Source organism: Rhinichthys klamathensis, unplaced genomic scaffold, assembly GCF_029890125.1.
Source record: "Rhinichthys klamathensis goyatoka isolate OS25496 unplaced genomic scaffold, OSU_Roscu_1.1 h1tg000306l_1, whole genome shotgun sequence".
Lineage (NCBI taxonomy): Eukaryota > Metazoa > Chordata > Actinopteri > Cypriniformes > Leuciscidae > Rhinichthys > Rhinichthys klamathensis.
The window spans coordinates 574,541-589,162 of NW_026606825.1; the positions used below are offsets into that span (position 1 = coordinate 574,541).

The window sequence follows — 14,622 nt, forward strand, 5'->3', positions numbered from 1 at the left end:
GACACACTGGTTAAAAGAGCAGATTGTTAAAGTTCCACTTATGTTTTTCTTCTTCTTCTTCTGATAGTTGATGACCTAGGAAGTCCAGATAATTTTAACTGCAGTGGTTGATCGGGAGATATAAAACAACCTCTGTGAAAGGAGGTTTTTTCTTTTTTGTTTAAATGGATTTGTTTTATTCTTCTTCAAATAATCTCCAATATTTAACAAACGATTTGATTCACAGCAGTTGTCCTGGAGGCAAAGTTGTTCGTAATGAGGAGGTCTATCATGTGGTATGAATACCTTGTGCATGTGTGAAACATCATGTGATATACAGCCGTCTATGGCCGTATTCATGTTGTTGTTTTTTCTGTTTACAGCGCCACCAAGTGGCCAGTCGCCGCATCCCTTTTCACGTGACCACAGGCTGAGCCCGTACACAGGTGTACCGAGTTGGGTGTAATTGTCTCATTCCGTTGGCGAGTTATAGCCATTTAAGTAAAGCCCGCCTCGCCAACTCCCAACGTTTTGGCGTCCGGTCGCCAACGCGAATGGAAATTCCGACTTTTTTCACGATCACTGTTGGCAGTCAGACTCCAGAGAATCTTTCTGCACCGGTTTGGGTCAGATCGGGCAAAAAACCTAGGACTAGTGTGCAAAAGTAGGTTTTTCAGAAAATCCAAAATACCCCAAAATCTCGCCAGCGCGACCATCCAATCCGAGGCGTGCGTCTTGTTCGGCCCGAGCCAAGGATTCCGGTCATGTAAGACACTTGGGTCTGCGACGGACGGTCGAGGAGTTACGAGCCATTTCGTACTTTTGATCGCTGCAGCGCCACCCTGGGGCCGATCGGGGCGAGCCTTGGTGATGTTGTAGACCGGGCGGGTACTAGCATCCGTCAGAGTTTCAAGTCTCTACGACGTACGCTTTGGTCTGCCCGCTCACTTTTAGGGCAGAATGTTGATGATCCAAAATCCCAGGTTGCACTCCAGAGTGTCGTGTTGTGCACTCTGTTGTGATCCATTTTCGGTGTGACAACCAATCTGAGCTGAGCTTGTTTGTTGGCGACCTTAGACCCTCTCGCCGCGGCCCAGGTGGGCGTGGCTTTTGCCGGCTCCCCCGCCTCTGCGTCATTGTGTCATCGCTTCTCGGCCTTTTGGCTAAGATCAAGTATCTGGTCTGAGGGTAGAGACAGCGATCACCTCTTGGAGGTTTTACCGGCTTGGGTCGTTCAGTGGCTTGAGCCTCAAACTTTTGAGAGGTACATTGACAGTGCGTTTTATCCGGACGACTTGGTGTTCCAAGGTAAGTTATTTATTTATTTATTTATTACTGGTTTTAAGGTTGTATTTTAAATAGCTGTTGGTGTCTCCACCATGTCGGCTGCTCGTGCCGGCATGCGGAGGCACCACAGCGTGCGTTTTTTATTTAAAGAGGTGGATGGTAAGCTCCTGGGGTTGTCACGTCTTGACTTCTCCAGGAAGCTGATCCAGAAAGCCCTCAATTTTAAACCTGACGACTTGAACTGCCTAGTAACTCTCCCCCTGAACAAAGGTTTTGATTTAAGTTTCAAAAGCGCTTCCCTGTTAATTGAATTCTGGCAAAGGCTTGATGCATGCAAGGCCCAATTCTCTATGTTTACTGTGGAGAAACTTTCTGACAATTCACTAAAAACTGTGATTGTCAGGATGTTTAATGAAACTGTGAATGGGGAGGACATTTGTGTCTGGTTGGGCAGATTTTGCACTGTTCGGGGGCAACCAGTCAAAGTGTTAGATGAAGATGGTATCTGGAATTGCTCCTGGCGTATTCCCATTAAACAATGGGAAGACGCCGGGGGCTACCAGGGCCTGAAGCATCTGCCTTCAATGATTGTGTTGGGAGAGAACAGAGGCTACATTCACTATCAAGGAATGCCTAAACTGTGTAGGAAGTGTGGGAGAATGGGGCATTTAGCCGATGCATGCAAGGAATTAACATGTGGGAAGTGCAGAGGAATTGGTCACATTTTTGAAGAATGTACCACTGGCAGAAGGTGTAATCTTTGTGGTGAAACCAACCATCTCTACAGAGATTGCCCTAAAAGTTTTGCCAACAAATTGAAAGGCAACAAAATGGCCGCCCCACATATGGAACACACAAAAGAACAAAGAGAGGAGGAGGTGGGCCCTGAGGTTTTGGCGGGAATTTCAAATTCCCAGCCAGCCTCAGGGATTGGACAAGGAGGAGGAAGTGGGGCGGCCTCATTTTTTGAGCCATCAATTATAACAGAACAGAGGGAGGAAACCACTCCCCAGCAAGACACAAGTGAAAACAAAATGGAGGATGGGGTGGAGGAAACGGTTTCCTCCCTAGAAACCGTGTCGGAGGCTAGTGTGTCAACTAGTGGGAGTGAAATAATTTGTTCTCTCCCTAATGCTCAAGTGCAGAAAAGAACTGCGAGATCTCCTCTGGTTCCAACAGAGGAGAAAAAGCTGCGGGTAGCGCATCGGCTAGATAGTTCCCCCATGGAAGATCTAGACCGTATGTGGCCCGCAGAATCTCCTAATGAAGTCTCCTTTCTGCATTTTAAGCTAAGAACATCGTCGCCAAAGGAATCGCAAGAGGCTCTCTCTGCGAGCCCTGAAGCGTCAAGCACTTGCCCCCTTGATTCCAGGTTTTCTGGGGAAAAGGAAAGGCAAGTGCAACAAGAAATAACATGATTTTAACTATATCTCTGTAGTCACCTTGTTGATTTTAAATGTCTCATACCCTTTTAACCATACTGCTCATGGCTCTCACTATCTCCACTATCAATGTGAGAAGTGTGAAGAGCAATATACGAGCACAGAGCGTTTTATCCCTTTTAAAATCTTTTAAGTCAGATGTGTTTTTATTGCAAGAATGTGGTCTGCCTTTTTTAACAAATTACAGGAAGTGGGAGGAGATTTGGACCCCAGGACTTTCCATCTGGAGTGGGTCCAATTTTAACAAAAACGACGGTGTTGCTATTTTAATAAAAAATCCCCATGTTTTGGTGAAGGGCAGCACTGTGGTGAGGGACGGGCGGGCAATTTTAGCAAACTTGACTTTCTTAGATAAGGATTTTAACGTTCTTAATGTTTATGGTTTTACGGAAAAACATGAAAGATATGAGCTTTTAGAAGATTTGCAACCCCACATGCTGGGTAGGGTTCCCCTCGTGGTTGCAGGGGATTTTAACTGTGTCTTAACTCAGAGAGATAGGAAGAGGGTAGAAGATTTTAAAATTGACAAAACATCGGTTTTATTGCAAAATTTAGTCAGAGATTTTAACCTGTTAAGCTTCAAGCCCACTTTTGAAAAATCCCCAGAAATGACATACACAAACTGAAACAGATACAGTTCATGAACCCTTTGCACTAAACAAGTATGATCTCATTTGAAAGCTGACACCTGGTTGTTTATTGTAAATGTAGAATTAATTATTGTCATAATGAAAAAAACAATTTTAAATAGCTTCAAAGTTTTGTAAAGTTATTAGAAATTTATTTTTATGAAACATCTTCATGAAAATAAAATTGAAGTTGGCCCTGGAGCAATCTAGAAATGCACAGCAGCTAAAGCCACATGTCTGACCATTTTATATTTAAAATCTGAAAATGATAAGTATAAAGCTCTGTATTTAGTTAAATGTTTTTCAAGATCATGTCAAATTACTTTATTTTGATTAGACTCTATTAGCAAACTGATGTTTAGTCATCTTCTGAGTCATCTATTCAGTCTATTGTCTCTATTGTTTTGTGGTGCCCCATTCAGTCTCAGTCTCCCCTGCACACATTTACACCTCTCCAGACTGGTTATTATGGCTCTAAATATGCATTTCTTTTGTCTGCATTATAGCTACTAACGACTGGCTATTCACAAGCTATTCATAGGGTTTCAAACCCTAATTTCTTTTATCAAAGTTCTCACTAAATATTTGAAACTGGTATCAAATGCACTGAAACATTTCAGTAAGCATTCCTATTTAGAAAAAAAATCATAAAACAAATAACTGCTCGTGGCAGGTGCGCCTGGGCTCGCTAGCATGTAAGCTTAGCACACCATCAATACACGACCATTTATGAGATTAAAACTATGTTTGCGCTCCAAACTCACTATATAACGCAAGTCTAGTGTTTTAAATAATCTTCTGTGATCTAACTTGGCTTCAGATAAAAAAAAATCAGACAGAAAATGTATTATTTAGTGTTCTGAACGATGATGAAATCTATATCGATTAGCATTACATTATAAATATAATCTATTATTATGAAATACCTGGCATGGCTTGAAGAACACAGGTAACTCAAATATCATTGCAATCATGTTTATTGTCTTCAAAACATCTTTATCTGCATGTTACAGCGATCTCTGTACTTTCTGCATCACTCAGTGACGTCCTGGAATGTCACATGACTATGGGTCTTCTTCATGATCCATATATGGACTTTTATTGGACACATATAGCGCCCCCATGCTATTGGTATGAATGGAAAACACAGCACATCTCAGTAAGAAGCGATCATTATGATTACATCGACGCATTTGGGTATAAATTCAATAAATATTATTCCTGTCTATAGAAATATGATGTGAATCTATGAGAATATATCAATATTTCTCCACATCTGCACATTGTTGAGCTAAAAGCCCTCAGGGACGTTGTTTTGTGAATCGCTGTCATGACGACAGCACGGAGTGTTTTTTATGAATGGACCGGCTGACGCTCATAATTCATATTAAAGGTATCGACTCATTTTTTTAATTTCATAACTCCTGACACAAATTAAGACATAACTGTCACTATAAGTTTCTCAGAATACAATAGTGGTCAAATACTGAATCTTGAGTCTTATATCTTTTTAATGATGTATAGTTTGTCAAGGTATAACATTAAATCTGATAGTATATTTGAACTAAATAAATAAAAAAACGCTTCAGTGCGCCGACGCTCTGGAGAAGGTTAAGAGGTTAACTTAGTCGACTGTTTTAAAACATTGCATCAAAGAGAGGAGGGCTTCACCTGGTTCAGTGGTGACGGCACCAGGGCCTCTCGAATCGACTACATTTTTACAAGGGACTGCTCGCCAACCGATGCTACATTATCCCCCCTCTTCTTTTCTGACCACATGATGCTATCCTGCACCCTTTCACTGCCCTCGGGTGTGACAGTAGGAGGAGGGCTGTGGAAGTTGAACTGCTCTCTGTTGGAGGATGAGGAGGTTGTTAGAGAATACAGAGAGCAGTTCAACCGATGGCAGACCCTCCAAGACTTATATGACTCACGGGCACAGTGGTGGGAAATGGTGAAGGAGAGGACGAGACTGTTTTTTAAGAAAATTGGAAAAGAAAAAAAGAAAAAAGAAAATAGATGCATGATGGGGTTGCAAAAACGACTGCAGAGGTATTTTAATCTTTTAAATATTGGGTTTGATTTTAGTGAAGAAATAAAAGCAGTAAAACAAGAAATGTCAGTTTTAGCCCAAATTCAAAGTAAAGGTGTCATTTTAAGGAGTAGAGAACAAGAGATTGAAGAAGGTGAAAAGTGTACAAGATATTTTTTTAAGAAGATCATAACGAGGGGAGGGGCTATGACAAATTTGAAATCAGATAGTAAGGTAGTAAATGAAACGGTAGATATTTTAAGAGGGGTGTAAAAATTTTACAGGGATTTATATGACCAAAAAGAAGTACACGAAGACAGCTTGATGGAAGTTTTAAACTTTTTAGACAAAAAACTCCAGAGCCAATGTGCACTTTTAAGACAGGATTTTACAATTTTAGAAATACAAAAAGCTCTCAAAGGTTTTAAGCGGGGAAAGTCCCCAGGACTAGACGGACTACCAATTGAATTTTACTTGACCTTTTGGGACGTTTTAGCACATGACTTACTGACCGTTTTTAAAGAATTTGACACCCTGAACAGACTTCCAGACAGCTTTAGAATAGGGATAGTGACACTACTACACAAGAAGGGCGACAAGACTGACTTAAAGAATTGGCGACCCATTACTCTTTTAAACGTTGATTGTAAACTTTTTAGCAAAATTTTAGCCACACGTATGTCGACAGTTTTAGCGGACGTAATCCACCCGGATCAAGCATGCGCCGTGCCCGGAAGGAAGATCACGGACAGCCTGGTGCTGATCCGAGATGCCATCTGTTACGCGAGAGACAGAAACATTCAGCTAGTAGTCCTAAATTTAGACTTTGAAAAGGCATTCGACCGCATCTCGCACCAGTTCCTTTTTAAGGTACTGGAAAAAATGGGGTTTCCAGGGAGATTTATAGCCTGGGTGGGACTGCTGTACAACAGTCTGGTCAGCAGAATTGTAGTTAACGGGCATCTTACCAAAGCTGTAAATATCCACAGCGGCGTCCGTCAGGGGTGTCCTTTATCTCCCCTCTTGTATGTGGCCTGCATTGAGCCACTGGCACAAATCTTGAGAAGGGACAAATGGATTAAAGGACTAAACATTCCAGGGACTGGTGGACTGACGGCAACCTGCGTTTTATATATGGATGACGTGACCCTTTTAGCTACTGACATTTTATCGGTACGAAGAGCAATGGACTTGACTGACTGGTACGGTCGGGCCTCGGGCGCCAAGCTCAATAGGAGCAAGTCTGAGGCCCAGCTCTTCGGGCCGTGGGGGAACGTTGACACAGGTGGACTAGATTTGGATTTTAAAGACAATGATTTGAAAATTTTAGGTGTAAAATTTGACAGAGAGGGGGGAGGACAGGGAAACTGGACTGACATGTTAGGGAAAGTTAGGCAAAGACTTGGCTTTTGGGGACTAAGACAACTGACGTATGAAGGCAAGATTTTAATTTTTAAATCCGTGATTTTACCGCTGATTTTACTTGTCTGTTCTGTTTTTAGTCCCCCACGAAGTTTCCTGATCAACCTTGAGAGGGCAGTGTTTTATTTCCTGTGGGGGTCCAAGTGGGAGCGACTCAAAAGAGACGTTTTGAAGAAAAAAAGAGAGAATGGCGGGAAAGGCCTCCCAGACCCCCACCTGTTTTTAGGCAGCCGCTTCACCGCCCTCCACATCAAATATGCTCTGACCCCATCCAGAGAAAACAAGACAGCAGCCATGACTCGATTCTGGATGGGGTCATACCTGAGAACTTTGAAAATTTTACCGGTTGATCTTAAATGTCCAGTGTCTTTTAACCTGTCAAAAGAACATCATTTTATCAAGACATTTTTAAAGAAATACCTTTTAGAGACAAATGATGCCACCATTTTAACTAACCACAAGTCCCTTATCTCTCTTGTGCAGGATCGAGAATCGGTGAGTCCGGTTCCAGGCCTCACACTAGGTGAGGCCAAAGACGTTTGGAGGAACGCAGCCCACCCAGCTCTCCAGAACAGGCTTAAGGACTTGTCGTGGATGGTGGCTCATGAGATCCTCCCGGTCAGGGCGGTTATGCACTCCAGAGGCATGGCCAAAAATTCCATCTGCCCACGGTCCGGGTGTGGTTCCCCGGAGACCGTCTACCATCTGCTCTGGGAGTGCGGCGCTGCGCGGGACCTGTGGGCCAAGACCGGCCCCCTGTTTTTCCCGTGCCTGCCAGCGGGTGGGGCCCAGGTGGACTACAAGCTCGCCATCCTGGGGGTGGGTCAGGGCTTGAAGGAGCTTACATCACCCCAATTCTCCTCGCTCTGGCTCACCCTAAACGTGATCAAGGATGCCATCTGGGTCACCAGAAACCTGCTGGTGGGGAAACGCGTTACGGTGCCCCTCCACGCGTGCGAGCAACTGGTAAAATCAACGCTGCAGGAGGCGCCGGACGTCGTCATTCGGATGAGGGGGGCCGGGCCACACGGGGAAGGTCCCGGCCGCCACCGACCCTGGCCGCCCGTAGATGCACCCTCACCACACCGGCTACGGGAACAGCGGGCCAGCGGGCCGGAGGAGAGGGGATCTCCGCTGGGCACCGGAAGCGGGGAGTCTGGAGCCTGTTCTGGAGACCTGGAGTGAATGGAAAATCTTGATAGGGACTCACCCTCGATCCTGTACAAGAGATGTTTTATTTGGCATGTTTCATTTGTTTTACAGTTTTAATTGCATTTATTTTCATCCATTTAACTTTCTTTTAAACAACAAACATCAACATACATGGACTTTTACACTACACACCACACAAAACTGATTTTTAAATGTTAAATGTGTAATTTTTTGTTTTAAAATATGTGATTTTTAAGAAAGGAAAAAAAAAATGTGGAAATGGAAATATTGGAAAAACTGTGACAATAAACTTTTTTCGAAAGAAAAATCTGTTCTTATCAGATGGGCACACCAAGAGAAGAGATACCGTTGCCGACCACGATGGTGCGGCTGAAAAATACCGTCAGACTTCAAGTGAAGAAAGAAGCTGAGATTGAGACTAAGAAGAGATTTGGACGGGACTTCGTTGTTGTTGAACTGTTAAGAGGAATTTTTGGAGTTTCTGCTTCCTTGATCTTTTGTCTTCAGGATTTTTCATCCTCTGGATTTATGGACTTGACTTTTTTTCAACTGAAAGATTGCGTTGCCTTTTTTGAGGAGTGGGAAAAGAAAAAAGATCACCAATTACTTAGAGGCCTTCAACTTTATCCAGCCTTTGCACAGGATTATTTGCCATTGGTGATCCATCTCTACAACCCCTTTGTGGAAGATGGAGATGTCCTCACTTTTCTGGCAAGATATTGTGAGGCAGTGAAAGGAGGGGAGCGGCTGAAGGATCATTATGGCATCTGGACGGGCAAGAGGAGATACCTGGTAAAGCTGAGGGCTGATCCTGCGTCTCCGGCGGGTCTTATCCATCCCCCAGGATCTTTTTTCATCGGGTCTAACCGAGGGTTTCTCCACTATCCGGGGCAGCCGTTGTATTGCCGACGGTGTGGAGTTCGTGGTCACGTTAAGGCGGATTGTACTGGCCAGCGGTGTCGCTTTTGTGAGTCAGCAGACCATATGGCCTCAGCCTGTCCAGAACCCAAAAGATGCAGCTTATGTGGTGGAGATGACCATCTGTTCCGAGCTTGCCCAACTAGGAAAAAATCTTTTGCCAGCCTTTTTAAGGAAGGACAGGATTTGCAGGCAGATCTCGAAGCCCTGCTCACAATTTTACCTGCAGAGATGGAGAGCCAAGAAGCAGGACCTTCTAATGTTGATCCAGGAGCGAGAGAACCAAAAGGCTGTATGGATAAGGGATTGGTTAGTTCCAAGGAGCAAGTGAGAGGTGAGGACGGTGGGCAACAGCTGGCTCCATCTCAGGAATGGTCGGAGATAGATGTGGCGGAGGTGTTTTCTGGGATTTTCGAGGAGTCTGTAGAACCAGCAACTAGGCCCCTGGACACAAGGGGGAGTCCGTCCCTTTCCGAGGGGGGAGAAAATCAGTTGCAGCAAGATGTTCCGACGAGCGAAGCAATGGAGGTGGGACAAGGACAACGAAGGCGACGGTTCACTGAGGACATTGAGGGCCAGGAAAGGGAGCGAAAGTGCAGTAGGGTAGGACTCTCAAACTTTTCGCAGGGGCAAGCTCCTGTACAGGACTGGGGGAAGGTAGACAGAGAAGAAAAAATCATTGGGGGGGAAGGGGTCGAGATGGAAGGGGAAAGGGTGAAAGAAGGGGCAAGTGGTGACACGGATAATGTTGAGTTTGAGGAAAAACTGGGCAAGGGTGGAATAGAAGGGAGGGAGGAGGAGGGAGGGCAGGAGGATAAAAGAGGGGGGGATTGGGTTGAAGTATTCACAAGGAAGGGAAAGGGGAGGGGAAAGGGATTATCGGGGAGGAAAGGGAGTATTTAGGGGTTTGAAGGAATTGGAAAAGATAGTTTTTTTTTTGTGTGTTGTAATAGTTAGGGATCAATTTAATGGGGTATATAAGAGTGGCTACTTTAAACGTAAGAGGAATCAAAATGTTACAGCGAAGGACTGCAGTTTTTATTTCTTTAAAAAAGTTGCCTTTTGATGTGTTATTTTTGCAAGAATGTCATTTACAAGGGTACAACGATGTACAACTTTTTTCTGCTGGATGGGGGCGGGGGCCTTCGGTTTGGGGAGTTGGAAATGTGAGGGCGGATGGGGTGGGAATCTTGTTTTACTCTGGGGAATTTATGATTGAGAGTACTAATGTGATCGTGCCAGGGAGGGTGATAATGGCAGATGTCAGATGGAGGGGGGTGGCTTTTCGATTTGTGAATGTGTATGCACCTAGCAAGTTAGGGCAAAAGGAAAGGTTTTTGGAGAATCTTGCCCCTGTCCTTTACACTAACCGATTGATAGTGTTGGGGGGGGATTTTAATGTGTCACTTGACAATGCTTCTGGAAATGAATTAGCAAAGCTGGTGACAGGTTTTTCCCTCCGGGATTCGTTCACGTTAGCAGGTGGTTCAGAACCTGCCTACACTTGGCGAAATAATAGGCAGGAGGCGTCACGCCTGGATTATTTATTTTTATCAGACCAGGTGAAGGCGAGCAACTACACTCAGCAGGCTATGTGGTGCACAGACCACTGTTTGGTAGGAGTGGGGGTAGAGGTAAAGAGTTTGAAGAGAGGGAAGGGAGTGTGGAGATTCAACACCTCCTACCTAAAAGATAAAACCTTTTATACTGCTCTTCAGAGATTGTTGGTTGGCTGGAAAAATTTGCGGGGTCTGTTTGACTCACACGGGGCTTGGTGGGAGGGGGTAAAGGAGAGAGTATCTTTCTTTTGCCGGTGCTGGGGGATCGCAAAAGCAGAACGTAAATGTGCTCAGATCCGCAAGTGGTCAGAGGAGTTACAGACCTTGTGGTCCGAGGGAGCATTAAATACGGCACAGGGGTGGAACAGAGCCAGTTTCCTTCAAGGAGTAATGAAGGATTTTTACTGGGGGGAGGCCAAAGCTTTTCTGTTGTGGTCCGGGACTCAGAAACGTCTGTTGGATGAGAAACCAACTAGTTATTTTTTTTCCACTGTACGGAGACATCAGCAGCGTAATTGCATTGAGGGTCTGCAGGAGGGGGAGGGAGTGGTTTCCTCAGTGGAGGGAATGTTGCAAGTGGCGGCTGGTTTTTACAGGAAGCTTTTCAGCAGTGGGGGTCCTTTAAATCCAGCTGCGGGGAGTTTCCTGGAGGGGCTGACAGATGTTTTAGACAATGAGAAGAGTGAAGAATTGGAGAAAGCACTGACTTTTCAGGAGGTAGAGTCAGCTTTATACTAACTCAAAAAGGGTACGGCCCCTGGAAATGATGGTCTTCCAACAGAGTTTTATAGAGCATTTTGGCCATTGGTAGGGAGAGAGCTGGTAGAGGTATACCAAGAGAGTCTGAAGAAAGGAGAATTGCCTTTTTCTATGAAAACAGGTCTTGTGACCCTCTTGTATAAGAAAGGGAAGAAGGAGGACCTAGCAAATTGGAGACCAATAACCCTGCTCACGACTGACTACAAAGTTCTAGCAAAGGTAGTAACAGAGAGGCTTAAAAGTGTGGTGGGTACAGTTGTTCAACCCGATCAGACTTGTGGGGTGCCAGGTAGGTCAGGTAGCTTGAACCTGGCCTTGGTTAGGGATATTATCAGCTGGGCTGAACAACGGCAACTGCCTTTGGCGATTTTAAGTTTAGATCAGGAGAAGGCATTTGATAGGGTAAGTCATGCCTTTTTAATGTCAGTACTAGAGAAGCTTAGGTTTGGCCCAGTTTTTAGGGCCTGGGTAAGATTATTATACTCCAGAGTGATGAGTAGAATCGGGGTGAATGGGTTTTATTCAGAACTGGTAGAGCAGCAGAGAGGGGTAAGGCAGGGATGTCCCTTGTCGCCCTTGCTCTACATTTTGTCTTTAGAGCCCCTGGTGGCTGCGTTACGATCTGCCCCGTCCTTGACAGGAGTGCATTTGCCTGGTGGTAGGGGAATAAGTGCAAAGGTGGCAGCGTACGCTGACGACATGACACTATTCCTGACCTCTGAACAAGATTTTGTCGTGGCAGACAGGATCATTCAGGGATTTTGTGAAGCCTCGGGAGCAAGGGTTAATGTGGGGAAATCTTCCACAATGTTTGTAGGGCAGTGGGCAGGGAGAACAACAGTGCCAGGTGGATATAGTCTGTGTGTGGATGGGATGAAGATTCTGGGCATTCGTTTTTTCAGGAGAAATAGTGCACATGAGAATTGGGGGGTAAGGCTGAAAGTAGTGCAGGCAAAGGTAGCCAGATGGAATTCAAGGGGGCTCTCACTTTGGGGTAGGTTGGAGCTGGTGAGAGCGGACCTCCTCCCAAGTCTGAACTACCTTGCATACATCTTTCCAGTTCCTTTCTGGTATGGTAGGAAACTGGAGAAGTTGTTTTTTTCTTTCCTCTGGAGGAATGGTGTTGAGATGGTAGCCAGGGCACAGATGTACCGCCATTTGAAGGAAGGGGGAAGAGGGGTGCCTTGCATCCCCCTAAAAATGGAGGCTCTGTTCTCCTCTTTTTCAGCAGGTTTGGTGGCCCTAACTTTTGAACACAAGGCGAGGGTTCTTGCCCAGTTCTGGTTGGCTTTTCCGATGAGGTCCATGATCCAATGGAAAGGAACAATGCCTTGGTCAATGGACAGGCCAGAACACTACCAAAAGGTAGCATATTTGCTGGCAAGAAAACCCTGGTGCTTAGATCAATCACTGATTCTTGATCATAGGAAACTGTACTGCAGACTAAGGGATGAGTTGGTGGAAGGGACAGAGAAGGCGACACTGCCCTGTCGAGTGGAATGGTCTATCTTGCAACCCTCATATTTGGTGGGGTCCTGCAAGGACCTGAACTGGTTGGCAATTTTAGGCCGACTGCCTGTTAGAGAGCGGTTGTACAGGCACGGACAGGGAAGGTCACCTTTGTGTCCATTGGGCTGTGGGCAGGAGGAAACTATTGAGCATGCCCTGTGGTCCTGTCCTGGAGCAGTAGTGTTCTGGCAATTAGTAGCGAAGTGGTGGAAAGAATGGAGGGGTCCATCCATTAAGAGGGAATTAGTACTGAGGGGGGAGGGATTGAAAGCTTTGGAAAAAGATCGTAGGAGAGTAGTGTGGGGGGTAATCTCAGAAGGAAAATACATTTTCTGGGAGTGGAGAACAGCATGTTTGAAAAAGCAATTGCCTCGTATATTACCAGAAAGGCTATTTTGTCATTTACTGGGAAAAATTGTAAAAGAGGTTAGTGTTTATAAAGAATGTTATGGAGAAGATGAAGTCAGAAGGGTTTGGGGAGGGTTACCAAGAGTGGGAGTGGGGTAGGAAATCGTGGGTTTGTGATTGTTGTGTTTCTTTTGAATGTGTTGGAGGGTTTGGCCTTATGCAAGCAAATGCTCAATGATTCTGTCTGGAATTTTTTTGTAAAATTTGATTTTTATTTTTATTTAATTTTTTGACTGGTTTCTGTGTAAAAAGGAATACGGTTTAATAAAAATTAAAAATTAAAAAAAATAAAAAAATCTGTTCTTATCAGTTTAATATCTGATACGTGCCCTACCCGGGCACCATATATTAAATTGCTTTTTGGAGCTGGGAGATGGAATAGGGGCTTGCTCTGTCCACTCCACGCATCGACCCGGTATTGCAGTACTTCTGGGAACGGTGCACCCCCCTAAAGTGTTCAATGAAAGAAATGTTTTGGTGTTATGTGGCAGCAGGTGTTAATGGAAGTAGTGTGTATTGTCGTGTTGTAGGTGATCATATACTATACTAGTAAAGGTAGAATCGTGGTGTAAAAAAAAAAAACTCTGTTCCTATCCGTTTAATATCTGATTCGTCCACTATCCGGGGACTGCGTATTAAATAGATTTTTGGCTCACGGAGCCGGAGCATGAAAAAACAACAAAAAAGCCCGCCACTGCACATTTTTGATGTCTCTCTTATCTCTTGGAGTCTTTACTAACGAGCTGATGAGTTGAATCAGGGGTGTGTGTGTGTTTGATTGTCAAACCGTTGGTGAGGATTGCGAAGAGGGACAGGGTGCTTCTGACTGAAGGCCTGGGAATTCATACTTACCTGGCAGGGGAGACACCATGATCAGGAAGGTGGTTCACCCAGGGCGAGGCTCGGCCATTGCACTCCGGTTGTGCTGACCCCTGCGAATTCCCCAAATGTGGGAATCTCGACTGCATAATTTATGGTAGTGGGGGACTGCGTACGCGCTCTCCCCTGGACACACTGGTTAAAAGAGGAGATTGTTAAAGTTCCACTTATGTTTTTCTTCTTCTTCTGATAGTTGATGACCTAGGAAGTCCAGATAATTTTAACTGCAGTGGTTGATCGGGAGATATAAAACAACGTCTGTGAAAGGAGGTTTTTTGTTTTTTGTTTAAATGGATTTGTTTTATTCTTCTTCAAATAATCTCCAATATTTAACAAACGATTTGATTCACAGCAGTTGTCCTGGAGGCAAAGTTGTTCGTAATGAGGAGGTCTATCATGTGGTATGAATACCTTGTGCATGTGTGAAACATCATGTGATATACAGCCGTCTATGGCCGTATTCATGTTGTTGTTTTTTCTGTTTACAGCGCCACCAAGTGGCCAGTCGCCGCATCCCTTTTCACGTGACCACAGGCTGAGCCCGTACACAGGTGTACCGAGTTGGGTGTAATTGTCTCATTCCGTTGGCGAGTTATAGCCATTTAAGTAAAGCCCGCCTCGCCAAC

General features: G+C 44.8%; 1 non-coding gene and 1 pseudogene across 1 annotated transcript; both read left to right on the plus strand.

The window, feature by feature from the left end:
• Positions 1-13,338: 13,338 nt before the first annotated feature.
• On the plus strand, positions 13,339-13,566 carry LOC130104291 (U2 spliceosomal RNA; annotated as a pseudogene).
• Positions 13,567-13,961: 395 nt separating this feature from the next.
• On the plus strand, positions 13,962-14,125 carry LOC130104247 (U1 spliceosomal RNA). The gene has a single exon (XR_008809458.1). It is a non-coding gene; the product is annotated as a U1 spliceosomal RNA (small nuclear RNA).
• Positions 14,126-14,622: the final 497 nt, after the last annotated feature.